General features: G+C 60.1%; 1 protein-coding gene across 5 annotated transcripts in view; it reads left to right on the plus strand.

The window, feature by feature from the left end:
- Positions 1-17183, plus strand: part of ARMH3 (armadillo like helical domain containing 3) — a 124990-nt gene that overhangs the window by 89100 nt on the left and 18707 nt on the right. The window lies entirely within an intron of this gene.

Below are 17183 nucleotides of genomic sequence, written 5' to 3' on the forward strand. Positions count from 1 at the left end.
AGTGATGGCGGCCCGGCGAGCTGGTGCTCGCTTCCTTGGGGCTGTGGGTACGGGGTGGCTATCGCCCGGCTGCGGGGGGCAGGCGGACGCAGCGCTGCCTGCAGGCGGTAGGAGCCTAGGGCGCCGGTCCGACCTGCTGGCGATGCCGATGGCTTGAAGGTCTGTAGCGGTGACTCTCCCATTGCTGGCCGGAGAGCAGGGTCCTGGCGGAGTGACGAGCCCCTTGTGCCTGTGGGGCGCGGCTGTGGGCAGTTTGACAATCCCAGGTCGCCCCGATGGGGGAGTCCTGGCTGCTTGGCATCAGGGCAGCCCAGAAAGGGCACTTCCTCCTGCGGGCTGGCGTCTGGCAAGTGTTTTCCGTGGGGCGGGCCCTGCAGGTCCTGGGCCTTGCTGGCGGGGCGGAAGCCACAGGGCGCCTTGCTGCGTGGAGGGCCGTCCCTGCACACGTGGGCCCCAAGGCGGGTTCTGCCCCGCGGCTCGTCTCTGAAGAGCTGTTTGGGTCTGTTTGAGAGGTCAGGCGTGCTGGGCTGCCGGAGGTCCCCTCTGCCTTGCCTTGCCTTGCGAGGGTGTCGGGCTCCAGGAACAGGAACGGCTGCCCCAAGGGGCGATCAGGCCTTTGTTCCAAACAGACGGGGCGCCCAGCTGTGGGGGGGGCAGAGATGAGCCTCTCTTGGCGCTTTCTTCCCGAAGGCTGGGCAGTGCGGCAGCGCACGGGAACCCTTCTCTGCTGTGCGGGGGGTGAACATGAGACCCTGCGTTTCTTGCCCCACCTTTCCTGCCGGCTTTCCCCAGGCTTACGGCGCTTATCAACCCGCAGCATGTGCGCCTGCCAGAGGCCCGGGGCTTTTGTTTCGACTTTTTCCTCTGGGGAATTTATTTAATATCCTGCTTATAATTTTGTGGCACGACTGATTGGCGTTGGCGCTCGAGCGCTGCACTCCCTTCTCATGGGTGTTTGAGATAAGCCTGCCTGAGGCGCACACCCCCCTCCTCCCAGACGCCAGCGATCGGCCGTGTGTTCCCCAGTTACAAAGCCCAGGCGGCTGGCGGCATAGCCGGAGCAGGGGACTGGAATTCGCAGGGGCGACCAAAATGCTGACGGGGCTGGAGTGCAGGATCTACGAGGAGAGGCTGAGGGATTTGGGCTTGTTCAGTCTGCAGGAGAGAAGAGTGAGGGGGGATTGGAGAGCAGCCTGCAACTCCCTGCAGGGGTTCCAGAGAACTGGAGAGAGGCTGTTCTCAGTGGGGGCGGATGGCAGAACGAGGAGCAATGGGCTCAAGTCGCAGTGGGGCAGGTCTAGGTGGGAGTTTAGGAAAAACAATTTCCCTAGGCGGGTGGGGAAGCGCTGGGCTGGGTTCCCTAGGGAGGGGTGAGCTCTCCATCCCTAGAGGCGTTTAAGTCTCGGCTGGACACAGCCCTGGCTGGGCTGACTGAGTCGGGCTGGTCCTGCTCTGGGCAGGGGGCTGGATGCGATGACTCCTGAGGGCTCTGCCCGCCCTGGGATCTAGGGGTCTAATGTGCATGGAATTCAGTGGCTGCTGCCCACCCTGCCAGGCCCACTGGCTGCTGCAGCTCATCCAAAGGTTTTCTCCCGGAGGGGGGCTCCTCGGGAGCGTGTCGCTGGGCCGGGGCAGAGCCGCTTGCTTCACTGGCGGGCAAAGGTCTGGCGTGTCGGGGCAGCGACATCGCTGAACAGACCCGGAGGGGAAGAACTAACCCCTCCCCCGCTGGGCTCAAGGCTGCCTCATGCCGCACGCTGGTGTTGGGCTGCCGGGCAGAGGCGTGTGGACACGAAAGCCAAAGAGCAGCAGCTGGAGGAGGGCGCCGAGGGCTTCGCAGTCGCCGAAGGCGGCACATCTCGCCAGCTCGGCGTTGGGGAGAGGAAACCCTCCGCAGCGGGCCCGGGCCGAAGCTGGGCACAGGGTCAGCGCCTGGTCCCGTGGCGCCTGCCGTGTTCTGGTCCCCGGCGTGAGCGTGCGCCGGGAAGGCCCGCGGCTCTGCGAAAGTGAGGGCGTGCCAGAGAGGCGGCTAGCGACCGCGAGGGGCCGTGGCTGGGCAACGACTGAGCCTGTGTCTTGCAGTGGAGCAGAAAGCCACTGTCGGGCACATCAGTGTGGAAGTTCAGTCGCAGGGGCCATCGGCTGGTTGGAGTTGCCCAACCCCACGGACTCTGGGCAAAACAAGCCGAGCCCTCCAGGGCCTAGCTCCCCTTACCTGGCTTTTATCCTAGCCTGTCTGCGTGTTTCCCAGAGACGGAAAGCACAGCGAGGGGCAGTCTGGCAAACAAAAGGCTCCCTGGAAAATCAAGTCCCCCCGCCCATCTAGAACCGAGACGTGTTTAACTCGCTCCTGCCCTGTTCCAGCCAGGCCGTGGTCCCTGCTGCGTGAAACAAGCCCTGCTCTCTCCACGTGTCTCCTCGGCGAAGGGCGCTGGGGGTCCGCTGCACCCTAGACACAGTCCAGCCCCCAGCCCCTCTCCTTGGCAACAGGGATGTGGACCATAGTTGACTAGATGATTCACCCAGAAGCCGAGGCTAACTAGTTAATCTAGTAGACTCCTCGCATCCCCCTGGTCCCCCCCCACCGCCTCTGTATCAGAGGCAGCACGGTTGGGGAGAAGCAGGAGCTGGTGCTGGGGCGAGCCGGATTAAAAGCTGGTTCCCCCCAGTACTGGCTCTGTGCTGCCGCCTGTCCCCTCCCCCACGCTGCAGTCTATAAGAGGCAGCAGCGCCGGGGCGGGGGAGGCTGCCACAAAGCAGCCTCTGCCCGCAGCGAGCCCGGGCCCACCGTGGGCAGAGGCTGCTTCCCGGCAGCCTTCACCCCTCCCCGCCCCGGCAGCCTCTGTCCGTGGGGGCCTCGGACCCCTGCGGACGGGGCTACTGCCTCTGTACGAGAGGCAGCAGCGCTGGAGGGCAGGTAGAGCTGGTTTAAGAGTCTGCTCCCCTCGCGGATTGGCTGCCTGCCACCCCGCTCCGCTGCCTCTGATCCGGCGCGCTGGCTGCCGGCCCCACCCCCGGGCTGCAGAACCGCCGCGTAGCAGATACCAATTCCTGCGGTCACTCGGCTGTTTGATTACCCGCGACCTCCAGCCCTAGCGAGCACCCGCGGCCACTCCCGTCGGCCGGCCAACAGTCACTTCGCTCACCCGGGGCCACGCGCGTCCTGCACAATTGGGAGGCCGGCTAAGAATTTGCCGTTTGGACTCCGTACAGCTGATAAATGTGAGCTCCGGAAGGGAAATCTATTCATTTGACTTAGTGCGTCCGTGATGAATTGCTTGCCAGATTAAATTGCTCCATAAAAGCACACACTACTTTCTTTGATCTGCTCCTGGTGTGATTAGCTAGGCCATATTGTATGTTAATTACATTGACATTTTTCTCCTCTTTAGTTTAATTATTTTATATATTTTTAGCCCAGCAGGCTTGCTCTTAGTGTGGATAAAAGCCATTATGTTTTGCTTTTTTTGGCCACGGCCTTCTGCCTGTTTCTGCAGCAAGATCCTGCAGCGCTTTACAAAGGTAGCAAGCTCCTAGAGGGACCTTTTCTTCTGCCCCTGAAACCCGGCAGCTGCATTCCCAGCGCCTGGCTGCACTGTGCGGAGTAAGGATGTTAGCGAGTAGCATACGCTTATCGGGTAGTCGAGTGGAGTACTCCACTATGGCCCCCCCTCCCGCTGCCTCTGTATGAGAGGCAGCAAGGGGGGGGCAGGAGCTGGTGCTGGGGGGAGCCAGCTTAAAAGCCGGATCCCCCCAGCACCGGCTCCGTGGTGCTGCCTCTCTCCATCCCGGCACGGGGGGTAAGAGAGGCTGCTCCGGTAGCAGCCCCTGTCCCAGCGGGGAGCTGACACCCCGCCCGCCCCCAGCCAGGGGCTGCTGGATGCGGCGCGAGCCAGAACAGAGCAGTCGCGCCCGGGCCGGTCCGGGACGCTGCGTCTCTGCATTTTAAAGGTAGCGAGAGCCCAGCAGGTTTTATGACCTTTAACGTGCAGAGCCGTGGCGCGGGTGGCCCCTGGGGCCAGCATGAGGCAGGACTGCACAGTCCCAGCTTGAGCCGGCTCCGGGAGCCACCCCGCTGGGCTCTGCAGAGGGGTCCTAGCACCTCGTCATGTAGTCGAGCCAATGTATCAATGAACAATTAGCCAGGTTCACACCAAGCGCCAGAGCGTGGCGTCGGAATGAAGAGCACGTCTCTCCCCTGCTCCTGGGGCCGGGGTGTAGCGCCTCCTGCGCCCTCGTCTGGGGGCACCTCCCCACCGTCACTTCTACTCCAGTGACCCCATTGCACCCAGCGCTGCAGCGTCCCCTTCATGGCCCTGCGCTCCGGCCGTGCTACGCTGCGTGTTCCCCTTTCCAGCCATTCCCCCCGGAGGGAGCGGGAGCTGGGGGTCTGGCCCGTTCACTGCTCCAGGTCCCGACCTAGGGACCCTGTAGATGAATGCCACATGCTGCATCCCCTCCAACCTCTCAGTGGCTCTCCCATGGCCACATCCCCTGGCCCCGGCACCCTCTTTCCCCTTGCCTCAGGGCTGCCGCCAGCAGGTGTCCTTAGCTCTCTGGGTCTCTGCTCTGTCCATCGTTTGCTACCCTCTGTCTGCAAGGCAGCCCATTCTCCCTCCTCAAGCTCCAGGGAGTGACTTCTACTGGTCGGCTTTGCAGCCCTTCTTATATGGGCCAGCCTGCCTTGATTGGCTGCTCCCTGCAGCCCTTCTGTGATTGGCTGCCTCCTGCACAACATCCCTAGGTGCCTTTACCCCTTGGGTGCCCAGTGTGGGGCAGGCGCTCTATCACAGTGTCCGTTTGGGGAGTAGATGCCCAAACGAGTTTGCCCAGCATGCTGAGAGCAGCCTGTCTCCTTTGGCAGAAAGTGCTGTGGACTCTTTATTGAGCACAAAGTCAGGACTCGGTCCAGGCCTGCGTTTCTTACGGGGTCTGGCCGGATCACAGCACAAGGTGGTGAAAGGCAGCGCACGTCTGCAAACCGCCCAGCGTATTGAGAAGTCCACACTGGTCACCCTGTCGTAGCTTGCGGGTAAAGCCGCCGAGCTGCCCTCTCTCCTGGGTGCGGTCAGTAACGGCCGAGGGCTTGAAACGCAGGAAGTGGAGGCGTCTTGACGCTCTCCAGCCGCCATCGCTGTGCGTGAGGTTACAGGTTTGCTGCTGACCTCGCGCTCTGCTGTGCGGGTTGGGAAGAGACCTGCTTCTTGTCTGTCTGCTGCCTTTCCTGCCTGTTCATCAGGCAGAACGACGCCTCGGAAGCGAGGTGACTGTTAATTTTCCAGGCGTTTTAAAGCAAGGTCTGGGCAGGCACATGCGATGCTCTCTCTAGCTGCCCTGCGAGTGCTCTGAGCCGTCTGCGTGACAACGAAAGCCAACTTTGCCCACCGTGGACCAGTCTGGTCCCTTGCCAAGAGCCCGAAACCACACTTCACTGACCGCAAGTCATTAAGCCAGGAAAGGGCTGGAGAACATGAGATGTGAGGGGAGGCTGAAGGAATTGGGCTTGTTTAGTTTGGAAAGGAGAAGGCTGAGAGGGGACATGACAGCGGTTTTCAAGTATCTAAAAGGGTGTCACAGTGAGGAGGGGGGAAATTGTTCCCCTTGGCCTCTGGGGACAGGACAAGAAGCAAAGGGCTTCAACTGCAGCCAGGGAGGTTGAGGTTGGACATTAGGAAGAACTTCCTGCCTATCGGGGTGGTGAAACACTGGAATCAATTGTGGAATTGTGGAATCTCCATCCCTGGAGATATTTACGAGCAGGTTGGACACACACCTGTCAGGGATGGGCTAGTGCTGGGTCCTGCCGTGAGGGCAGGGACTGGACTCGGTGGCCTCTCGAGGTCCCTTCCGGCTCTAGTGCTCTAGGAGTCTATGAGATGGAGGCGATATCAGACACCGTCACCTTTTAATGCGGAGATGCTGCCTCTGAGGACCTTGCCACTTGGTTCAGTTTGAGCACTGGTGGTGTAACCCGGGAGATGGGGGCTGCTCGTTGGGCCGTCTCTGAGGTGGGAGAAGTGAATTGATAGGCACCTGGCTTGTGTAATATAAAACCTTGTCCAAGAACAAGTGAGTTTATTAGTAGAAACGGGGCTGGTCCCGAAACCTTTGACAGCTTTTCTGCTGGAAAATGAGATTCGGTCACAATTGAAACGCTTGGGGAAGTCCTGCCTCGGGCTGAAATGTTGTGATGGAGAAAGGACGAGGGGTAAACGTTTGGTGGTGTGGAAGTGTCCCGTCTCGACCCTGCCAGAGTAAAGCAATCTGCCTTTGGAAACAGTGTTTTGTCTAGAAACGTTTCGCTTGAATGTTTGCAATCTGATGCAACGGAAACGTTTTCCTTCTGTCCGAACGAAATGGTTTGATTGGCTCTGGAACCGGACTCTGTTCCGAGTGTTCCTCCGTGGCGAATTCCAACGTGTGGGGGGGCTTCGGTAAGAAACAAAGCGAGGTTTGGAATCCGAAAACCCCTTGCAAAATGGCGAGAGTCCTGCCCCATCCCAGTTTGAAACCCTGCCCCGGAGAGCATCGGAGTGTAGGTACGAGCCGAGCTGGGGCCTGCCCTCCGGCGGGCTCCTTTCAGGTTTTCCCCTATAGGGTTACACTGGTTCCTTTTTCACTTTGCTAGAGACATTGCCTGGCCAAGGCTCAGTCAAACGGATCCTGTCGCTGGTCATCAGCTTCAAATACCCTGGCCCGTGTCGCTGACGTGCTGATCAGCTAGCCTGTATTGGCTGTTAGAGCAATTGCTTCCCGCGAGGCCTGGGAAATTTGGCCTGCTATTGAAAATACTAAGACTCAGTTCTCTGGTGGGTTTTATCCCTGGGGGGCCCTCGTTCACCAGGGAATGGGGTTGCTACCCCCAGTTCCTGGGCTCACCTGTCCGTTCCGAAGCAGCGGCGAGAAGCCGGTTCATGCAGGCTTGGAAAGCATGCGGGGAAATGCCCGTACACGTTTTCAGCGCAGAGCGGGGGAGCGGCGTGATTATTCTACATGGCATTTACAGCTTTTCCGCCGCAGGTTAGACTCCTGTTTTCAGAGCAAGATCTTTGCAGTGCTTATTATTTCCTAGTGGTAAAAGCGCTCCAGCGTGGAGTTCAGAACCAGGGTTCAGTTATTCCGGGAAGCTTTCCCTCTATAGTATACATGTGGGGCCCGAAGTGGCAACCCAGGAAGGAGGAGGAGGGGGTTGCCGGTTCCCAGCCTGCCCAGCCCCATTTAATCAGCTAAGCAGTTAAACGTCACTAACGAAAGGGGATTTTACTGCTGGGTGGGTGCCAGCTAATGCCAATTCCTGGCATTTTAGCAGTGACCGGAGCGTGGGAAGCCTTTTTGTAGCATCCTTACTTTATTCCCGTCACCCCACAAACCTGCCCCTCTCAGCAAGTGGCTCCCCGTGCGGCGTTGCAGTCACAGAGCTGAAGCTATTTTCCCGGGCTGGGCCGATGTCAGGGCTGCTGGTTCCCTAAGAAACGTCGCATTCGCTGTTGCCCCCTCAGAGACCCGGGGCAGGTCAATTAACAGGCCAAAGCAGAGGGCAGAAGTGGGCCTGAATGGAATGTCGATTTCCACCTTCCTTCCCCCCAGAGGTGCGGAAGGGGATAGAGGAGAAGCAAAACCCTTCCACCAGTCTGGCGCTGTCCTTGAGTCAACGCAAGTTTAATATTAAAATGACAATTAATTTTGGGCCAAATCCCAGAGTTTCCATCCGCTGAGGGTCTGGCCTCTATTTTTAGTATTTGTTAATTATCAGACATGGAGGAAACATTTTGCCTGGCCTTTTTCCCGTCAGTTCTGCTTGTGCTTTTCCCGAATGTTCATTTTATTGGCAGAGGCTAAAGTGTCCCAGGGCGGCCTCAGTTCTTGGCTGTCTGGCTTCAGATGCTTTGGGCCTGAGGTCAGGGTGCCGAGCGCCTCCTGTTGGGTGCAGTGAGAGTTGCGGGGGCTGAGCATTTCCAGAAATCAGGCCCAGGCTGCTTCCAGTTGGGCACCCCAAAATTGGCCCCATTGCAGCAGACCGCTCGAGAGAGAGATCTTGGAGTCACTGGCGAGTTCTCTGCAAACATCCACGCAGTGCGCAGCGGCTGTCACAACAGCAAACAATGTTAGGAATCATTAACAAAGGGATAGAGAATAAGACTGAGAAGATCTTATTGCCTCTGTATAAAACCATGGTACGTTCACATCTTGAATCCTGCGCACAGATCTGGTCGCCTCATCTCAAAAAAGATCCTTTGGCTTTGGAAAAGGTTCAGAAAAGGGCAACAAAAAAGATGAGGGGTTTGGAACGGGTCCCATGTGAAGAGAGATTAAAAAGACTGGGACTTTTCACCTTAGAAAAGAGGAGACTAAGGGGGGATATGACAGAGGTCTATAAAATCATGACTGGTATAGAAAAAGTGAATAAGGAAAAGTGATTTACTTGTTCCCACAATATAAGAACTAGGGGTCGCCAAATGAAATGAACAGGCAGCAGGTTTAAAACAAACAAAAGGAAGTTTTTCTTCACGCAGCGCACAGTCAACCTGTGGAACTCCTCGCCAGAGGATGCGGTGAAGGCTAGAACTTTAACAGGGTTCAGAAAAGAGCTGGATAGATTCATGGAGGTTGGGGCCATCGATGGCTGTTAGCCAGGCTGGGTAGAGATGGTGTCCCTGGCCTCTGTTTGGGGGTGGGCGACAGGGGAGGGCTCACGTGAGGATTCCCTGTTGTGCTCCCTCCCTCTGGGGCACCAGGCATTGGCCCCTCTGGGCAGACAGGACACAGATGGTCCTTTGGTCGGACCCAGCCTGGCTGCTCTGATGTTCTTATGATGCTGCCTTTGGCACTTCCTGCTGAAGCGTGCAGCCACTGGGAACGGGGGGAGCTTTGCCAAGCGGTGTCGTTGCAGCCCTCGCTGTGGGCCTCTGGCCGCTGGGCTCCACAGGAATTCCGGCTGTGTACGGAACACGGATGCATCTCGTCAGGGAAAGGTTCCTGCTGGGAGGGGTCAGAAGCAAGCCTCCCTCTCGGCCTTCACTCGGAAAAGTCCGGGGCTGCTTGCGTGCCAGTCTGCACGGCCGCTCGCGCTGGGCTGGCTGCAAGGACGCGTCGGAGCCGGCCGCATGGTCTGCTTGATCTTCCATTTGTGCCAACTGCTTGCTGTTCTCAGCCCAACAGACCGGTACAGTACGGGCGGAGGGGGTTGATTTTCCAGATGGGCGTTTTGTGGTGCTGCATGTCGGTATCATAGGAATTTTAGCACCCGCCCGTTCTCCAGTCCCATGCAGGACAGAAGAAGTCGGCAAATACCTTTGAATTTTCAGGAATACACACTGATTAGGCCCCCTCAGCTGGAGTCTTGTGTCCAGTTCTGGGCACCACGTTTCAGGAAAGCTGTGGAGACATTGGAGAAGGTCCAGAGAAGAGCAACAAGAATGAGGAAAGGTCTGGAGCACACGAGCTGTGAGGGAAGACTGAAAGAACTGGGCTTGTTTCGTTTGGAAAGGAGAAGGCTGAGAGGGGACATGAGAGCAGTTTTCAAGCATCTAAAAGGGTGTTACCAGGAGAAGGGAAGAAAATTGTTCCCCTTGGCCTCCGAGGACAGGACAAGCAGCAAGGGGCTTCAACTGCAGCCAGGGAGGTTGGACATTTGGAAGAACTTCCTGCCCGTCAGGGTGGTGAAACACTGGAATAAGTTGCCTAGGGAGGTCATGGAATCTGCATCTCTGGAGATATGGAAGAGCAGGTTGGACAGACACCTGCCAGGGATGGTCTGACGGCACTGGGTCCTGCCGTGGGGGCAGGGGACTGGACTCGATGACCCCTCGAGGTCCCTGCCAGTTCTAGGGCTCTAGGATTCTGAGACTAAGTCTTTGAACCTCTCCACTTTGCATCCCAAGTGAAGGATGTCAGCGTTAACCTTCCTGTCGGTAACAGCTGCCCGCCGCCCAGCAGATGGGGGTGAGCACAGAGGGAAACGGCGGAACTCAAAGCCTCACACCGGTTCCCTGTTGGATGGAGAGCCTGCCCTGCATGAGCCGTGCTAGTCACCTTGCCTGGGGCTCTCCTAGGAGGTGCTCTCCGGCCACGGGGGAAGGGAATGGTTTGCAGCTTTTGTCTCAATCTTGCCTAGTGCGGCTGAGCGTCTTGGTCGAGGTCTGGTGGAGACTGGAGCCGCGGTGAGGCTGGGCGAGGTGCCCGAGATCAGGTGCTCTGGCGAGGCGCGGGGCAGGCGGAGGGGAACTTTTCAGGAAGTACATTTGGCCAAGGGGGGTAAACGGTGGGAAGGAGGATAGGGGCGGGGCAGGGGATGTCTGTGCTGTGAGCGGGAGGAACTCGTGTGAGGCCCCCACCCCCACGCAGAAGAGAATCGCAGCCGTGGCGAGGGAGTTGGGAGCACTTGCAAATCCTTGGGCTTTCAGAGTTCGTGTCGCTGCTCAGCGCGAGGGTATGGATGGCCAGTTTGGTGATGTTCCTGCAAAGTGGCCACGCGGCCGGTCCTGCCCCGCCCGCCTTGGAATGGCGTGCAAGATCGCAATACCGCGTGACGTTTTCTTTGCCCCCAGGTGCGTGGCGTTTGAGTCTGCATTGACCCCCGGGGGCCATCAAGTGCACTCTGCAGCCCCTGAGCACTGGCAGGCACATGCCCATCTGCGCTCGGCTGCCGGGCTGGCGTCCTCGCGTCTCTCCAGAGGCCTGCGTGGTAGGTAGCAGGTGCCAGGCCGTGGCGTGGCCAGTAGCGCCTGGGAGCTTACGCTGGCTTTGAGAGGGCCACGGCTGTGCACAGCCGTAACTGACACCACAGGGGGACTATTCACCTGGTGGAATACCAGCATGGGGCTACAGCGTTCTTCCCTCGTCCGGTGGCTTTGACCAGGCTGGTTCTCGCTCAGCCGGTGGCCGAACCGCACCCACTCCTTCTGCTTTAGCCATGCAGGGCTTCGGCACGTTGTTCTCCCCATCGCCCCCCCAAGCCCGAGACAGGCAGGGGCTTCTCCGCTCCTTCCCCCTTCCCCCGGGTCCTGTCAAGGGAGCAGTTTGGAGAGGCCAGCGCGCCGTGGCAGCAGCCTCGGACTGCAGGCGGCGGGAGAAATCTCTGTTTTCTATGATCTGAGAGGGACTTTTCTCTCACCGCCGCCTCTGTAAGGGTGCAACTCCTAGGGGCTGAACCCGAATCGAGCAGCACAGCGAGAGTCATCCGCATTCACTTTCAATGATCGAGTTTACGTAAACGGTCGGCTGCTTAATTAGCCCAACAGCCTCCGTGACTGCCTCTCCCGGGGAGCTGTGGGATGGAATATAAACTTCAATTTCACTCGCTGCCTGGCGTGCTCGGAAGCCGGTGCGTGCAAGCCAGATGGCATTCGGCAGTAAAAGAAGCCGCCAACAAAGTAGGCCTTCTGCTTTTCTTAAAGGTAAATGTCCTGGACCAAAATGACGAATTAGGCTATTAATGGGCATAACAAGTAATTCACGTGTTTCGGCTTCCCTAGGCAATGCCAGGCTCGGCGATGTTTTGAGTCTGGGGTGCGGGAATCTAGACCCGTCACATGAATTGGGAAGCACCTGGTGGAGGCTGGTCCAGTTGCCGTGGTCGCCATGAATAAATCAATATTTGTCCCACTTGTTACCTGTTGTTGGCGGAGCAGGGGCTGGTGGCATTCAATGCCTCTGTGTGCTATGTGTTGGCAAACACGGCCGTTCTGCGGGCGGGCCCTGTACAACACCGGACTAGAGGAATATCACACTCTGTCGTTTGCTCCTTACCCACCGGTCGCCCTGGGAACCGGAGGGTTAAGAAAATAGCCTTTGCCAAGGATGCCATTCTGTGCTCCCGCTCGGTGCGTTGACACGTCTCGCTGCTGTAAAATACATGGCTGTTGGCACCGGGTGGGCGCTGCTGTTGGCACCAAAGGCACAGAGTGGGCAGGGCCATGCTGAGAGAATCCGGGCCTGCCTGGTCCCTAGCCTGCAGCTTTGCCTGCCGCCGTGTCTGAAGCGCTGTCCCGCCTGGCAGCAATGCAGAGCGGTTCCTGGCCGGCCGTGCGCGGCTCGCCTTGCCGGGCCAGAGACGAGCGCCGCTCGGGATGGAACGCCCTGCCGGCGGGTACGGCTGCAGCCCCAATGGGCCGATTGTGTTAGGGCTTTGAACATGTGGGGAGGCTGGGGCTGAGGGGGAAAGAGCTGGCACCGGGCCTGTCTTCTGTGAGCGGTGACGGGAGCAAAGCGCCGGAGGTGGACATCCCTGCAAGGGGGTGTCGGGCGGCAGCCAGGTGCAAGCTGTGGACTCTGAGCGGTCCTAGGTGTACGGCTTTGACCCGTCAGCGCCCGTCGACGGTGCTTTGACACCCCCCAATGGATCTCCGGGGTTCAGTGACGGCTTTGAGTGTGGCCATCCCCTTCCGGGACGTCACTGAGGCAGGAGCTGCCTTCTGGCTGTCATCAGCCCCCCAGGTTGTCCGCTGCTAGGGCGGGCAGAGCCCTTGGGGTGGAGTCCAGCCCCTGCCCGAAGCAGGGTCAGCCCCAGCTCTCTTGTAGGAAAATGCTGCCGCTCTGCCCTGCCCTGATTAGGCTTCAGCTGGAGAATTGTGTCCAGTTCTGGGCACCACGTGGCAGGAAAGCTGTGGAGACATTGGAGACGTCCGGAGAAGAGCAACAAGAATGTGGAAAGGTCGAGAGAACATGAGCGATGAGGGAGGCTGAAGGAACTGGGCTTGTTTAGTTTGGAAAGGAGAAGGCTGAGAGGGGACATGAGAGCGGTTTTCAGGTGTCTAAAAGGGTGTCACAGGGAAGGGGGAAAATTGTTCCCCTTGGCCTCTGAGGACAGGACAAGCATCAACGGGCTTAAACTGCAGCCAGGGAGGTTTAGGTTGGACATTAGGAAAAACTCCCTGCCAGTCAGAGTGGTTAAACACTGGAATAAATTGCCCAGGGGTTTGTGGAATCCCCGTCCCCAGAGATATGGACGAGCAGGTTGGACAGACGCGGGTCAGGGATGGTCTAGCCGGGGCTTAGTCCTGCCGTGGGGGCCGGGGACAGGACTCGACGACTCTCGAGGTCCCTTCCAGCGCTAGGGTTCTAGGGACCGTAAGGAGCAGTGTCGGCTGGGGGAGAGGGCCCGGTAGCTGGATGCTCGGTGTAAAATTCTCCATCCACTGCGTTCGTGGCACTGGCACATGGGGCGCTTCAGAAGCCTCTGACAAGGTTTTGATCATTCGTGTTGCTTTATTTAGTAAAGCCGCTGGCTAAGCCTAATTAAGGATTCTAGCCAGGGTGAAAGAAACTAACATTTCTTACAAGCTCTGTTGTATCGCACCCCGGAGAGGGGGGCAGGGCAGGAAACGGGGGGTTGCAGTGCAGCAGTACCCATAAGGAATGTCAGTGTGGGGTGGAGCAGGGGGCTCGGAGCAGAGGATGGAGGTGGGGATGGGGGGGGTTGCAGGAGTTGGAGCAGGGGGGCCTCAGGGCAGTGTGGAGGGGTGCCGTGAATAGGGGCTCAGCGCAGAGCGTTGAGGTCTGTGTGGGGTGCAGGAGGCAGGGGCTTAGGATGGGGTGGGGATATGGGGGGTGCAGGGCTGTGGTTGTGGGGAGCTCTGACAGTGACAGGAAGGGAAGAGCAAGCCATGTCCCTGTATGAATCTTATGGGGGGCTCCAGCCTCCCGAAATGGCATCATGGGGGGCTCGGAGCTGGTTTGGTGGGGGGTGCCCCCAGCCTGTCCCATTGACCTGCCTGCTGCTTAGTGCGGCCGCCTGCAGGAGAACCCCGGAGGCAGGGCTGGGAGCGCGCCCCATTGCCTCCTGCAGCCCATTGGCCCGGCAGGGTTCCCCGCTGTGCTTGGGGGGCCGGGATCTGTCGTTCCGAGGCGGGGGGGCGCTCTCGGCTGGGCCTTCCCAGAAGGGTTCCAGCGGCGGGCTGGCCGTGCGGGATCCCTGCGTTGGGGCGCGTCCCCTCTGAATGAGCCGCCTGGAGGAAGCGATGGAGGTGCGAGGCTGGGACTTCGGCATCTCCCCCGGCTGAGCCCTGTGGGGCCGAGTGGTGTTAACAGGTCTGAGGCCGACGTGCCGCCTGCTCGCGCCCTGCCAGCGCCGAGGCGGAGGGGCGCTGGGAGAGCCATGCGGCGGGGAGCAATCGCCGGGCTCTGCGCTCCCCGCCGTGCAAGGAGCCAGCTGAGCCTGCCAACCGCGCCATCCACCCGCACATCCGCTTCTGTCCCTGTCTCGTCAGATAAATAGGCCGCGCGTCTCCACCTACCGCACGGCCTGTCTGCACCACTGGTAAGGCTGTGACAGGCGCATCTCCGTGCTGACTCGGCTGGTTCCACGGCTCTCCCTGGATTCCAGCAGCCCTCCGTTTGCCGGCGCCCCTGCAGTTTAGTGTTGCGGCCAGGAGCGGCTCGCTCGCCAGTTGCGGACTTGCTGCTTAATTGTGGCTTATTAGAGCGAGGGCGCTGCCGAAATCCCTCAGCCCGCTCCAGCGGGCCGGCCTGGGCTCAAGCCAGCCCGGAGGAGACGTCCGTCTGCCGTTCCAGATGGTTTGCTCGTGTTTAATTGAGGCCTGCTCTTTAGAAATGCCTCCGAGAGGTTTGTGTGAAAACAGCCTCCCTGCCAGGTGCACGCTCGGCGAATGGCCACGCGATTGCTTGGCCCTGGGCTTTGGCTGCCCTGCCGTCGGAAGGGGGACACAGCCCTTGCCCCGGCACGCACGTCTGTGCACGGTGAACGTGCGGGCGCAGAAACGTTGTGTGGGGCTTCGCACGCAGGGCTGGCAGAAAGCCCGCTAGGCGAGCATGTGAAGAAGAGGGAGGTGGTTTGGCACGTGCGAAGGGAGGGAGTCCCTGGTGTAAATAGTGTTCACTATCCCTAGTGCTCTCTGTAGCCTCGCCTGGAAGAGATGACACTGGTGTAAAACTTCCCATCCAGAGCACTTTGCCCAGGTGGCAAGGACCCGGGGGCGGCTGCGTTCGTCCGTTTCAGCACAAGTAGCCAGGAGTCCTGGGGCAGCTCCGAGAAAGCGGGCGCCCAGTCGCTGCGTTGGTCTGTAAGTGCCAAGCGGATCCTCCTTATCCCACTGCACAGGGGATGGCCCTGGAGCGGAGTGAATCAGGAGAGTGGGCACCGAACCCAGGTTCCCTGCTCGCCCCTTGTGAGCCCTGGGCCTGGTGCTCCCTCGTGCGAGACACGGCAGGGGAAAACTGTCCCCGCCGGGCTTCCGTCCAAGGGAAACAGGCAATACCGGATATTTCACATGTCCGGCATTTTCTTTTCTTACCGGACGGGGGACCCAAATGCCGAACTGTCCGGGCGAACACTGGGCACCTGCCGTTCTTTGAGTTGGCTGGCCCGGTGGGTGCTCCGCGACCCCCTGGCTCCCCTCTGCTTTGCCGCCCAGGCCCGGGCTGGACACTCGCACCAGCGATGAGACGTGGAGAGGGTAGGCTAATGTTTTCAGAAGCATCAAGCGATTCCACTGCTCCAATGAGACTTAGGCTCCTAAGTCACTTCTGGAAACCTTACCCCGGGCGTCCCCACCCCTGCTCTTCAGCACAGGTTGCTCGGACGCCATGTCTGCTGATCCTTCGCTCATAAAGAACCATGAACTTGTCTGCCCGTTTCTGGGTGCCCGTGTGCCTTTCTCTGCTCGAATAGCTGCACGCAACTGGCTGTGTGCAGTGGAGAAACAGGAGCGCTCACAGCCTCCCAGGCTGGGCTGGGGATGGAAACGTGTCCTGGTGCCATCAGAGCTGCATGGCTAGCTCGCTGTTCAGACGTGCCGCGGACTTCGCCGGCTCCTCGGGAGGATCGGGAGCAGCTCGCACCCTTTCCTGCGTGTGCCTGTAACGATCTCGGCAGCTGTTGGCTCACAATCAACTGTTTTGATAGGCAGCAGGTTTTTAAACAACCCAGAGGAAGTTTTTCTTTGTATAGTGCGTAGTCAACCTGTGGAACTCCTTGCTGGAGGATGTTGAAGGCCAGGACTTGAACAGGATTCAAAAAAGAGCTAGCTACATTCACGGAGGTTAGGTCCATCAATGGCTGTTAGCCAGGATGGGCAGGGAGGGTGTCTCTAGCCTCAGTTTGTCAGGGCTGTGAATGGGCGACGGGAGGGATCACCTGATGATTCCCTGTTCTGGTCACTCCGTTGGGGGCACCTGGCACTGGCCACTGTGGGCAGACAGGACCCTGGGCTGGGTGGGCCGTTAGTCTGCCCCAGCCTGGCCGCTCTGATCAGGGATGTTTGAAAAGAGCTCTGGGCACTGCCCGACAGCCCTGGGGGAGCGCTCCCCGGGGGGGGGGGGGGTTGTGCCAGCCCCAGAGCGGGTGGGGGGGAGTCAGACAGCGGAATTTCTGCTCTGCGGCCCCTCGGGGGGCTTGTACCAAGCGCCATTGCATCTGGCAGCGCGCGGCAGGGCCGCTCAGAGGGGCGGCCTCTGTCTCAGGGCTCTGCAGCAGGCCTTCGGGGGTAACACACGAGGGGGTCCTGAGACTCACCCCTGGCCTGGCGGCAGCTGCTCTTGCCTGGCGGAGAAAGGAATCGCGCGTGGGGCGGCTGGCAGGCTCTGCTGTGAGGAGGGCCCAGGCAGGCACGGGGGGGCCCAGCTCCAGGGGGGCCCCTGCAGGGGGGGGCCCAGCTCCACGGGGCGACCCTGCGCCGTACGGAGTAGCAGCGGCCGGGTGGGTCTGTTCCCCAGCGCCAGGGATTCCTTCTCTTGGCACCCAGAAGGAGCCAGGCTGCGTGCGCACGGGGCCTGGTGCAGGGCCCGGCTGGCGGCGGTTCTGCCGCGGAGCACGCTGGGAGCGCTGTTGGCGCAGAAGTGGGGCAGCGCGCGGCGGTTTGAGTGTGGTGGAGCTGCCGGCGTCCCCCGGCTCTCGGGGAGCAAGCTGCATTGCCAGGCTTTCGGAAACCGGCTTAAAAGCAAAGCCGGCGGCGGCCTGGCGGCCCCCGGGCGCAGCGGCTGCGATTGCACGCACCGCTGGGCTAGCGCGGAGCTGAGCGCGCCGGCAGGCGGCCCGTCGGGAGGGGCTTCCCAGCAGCGGCCACAGACGATGCCGAGGCGGCTCCGTAGCGAGCGCTGGAGCCGTGGGAGTGCCGAGCCTGCTGCACTTCGGCCCCCGGGGGAGTTGTGGTGCGTCTGGTTCCCTTCTCGCCAGCGCTCGCAGCGCCTCCCGGGGGTGGAACCGTCCCCCCGGCCAGGCAGGAGCC

Source organism: Pelodiscus sinensis, chromosome 8 (assembly GCF_049634645.1).
Source record: "Pelodiscus sinensis isolate JC-2024 chromosome 8, ASM4963464v1, whole genome shotgun sequence".
Lineage (NCBI taxonomy): Eukaryota > Metazoa > Chordata > Testudines > Trionychidae > Pelodiscus > Pelodiscus sinensis.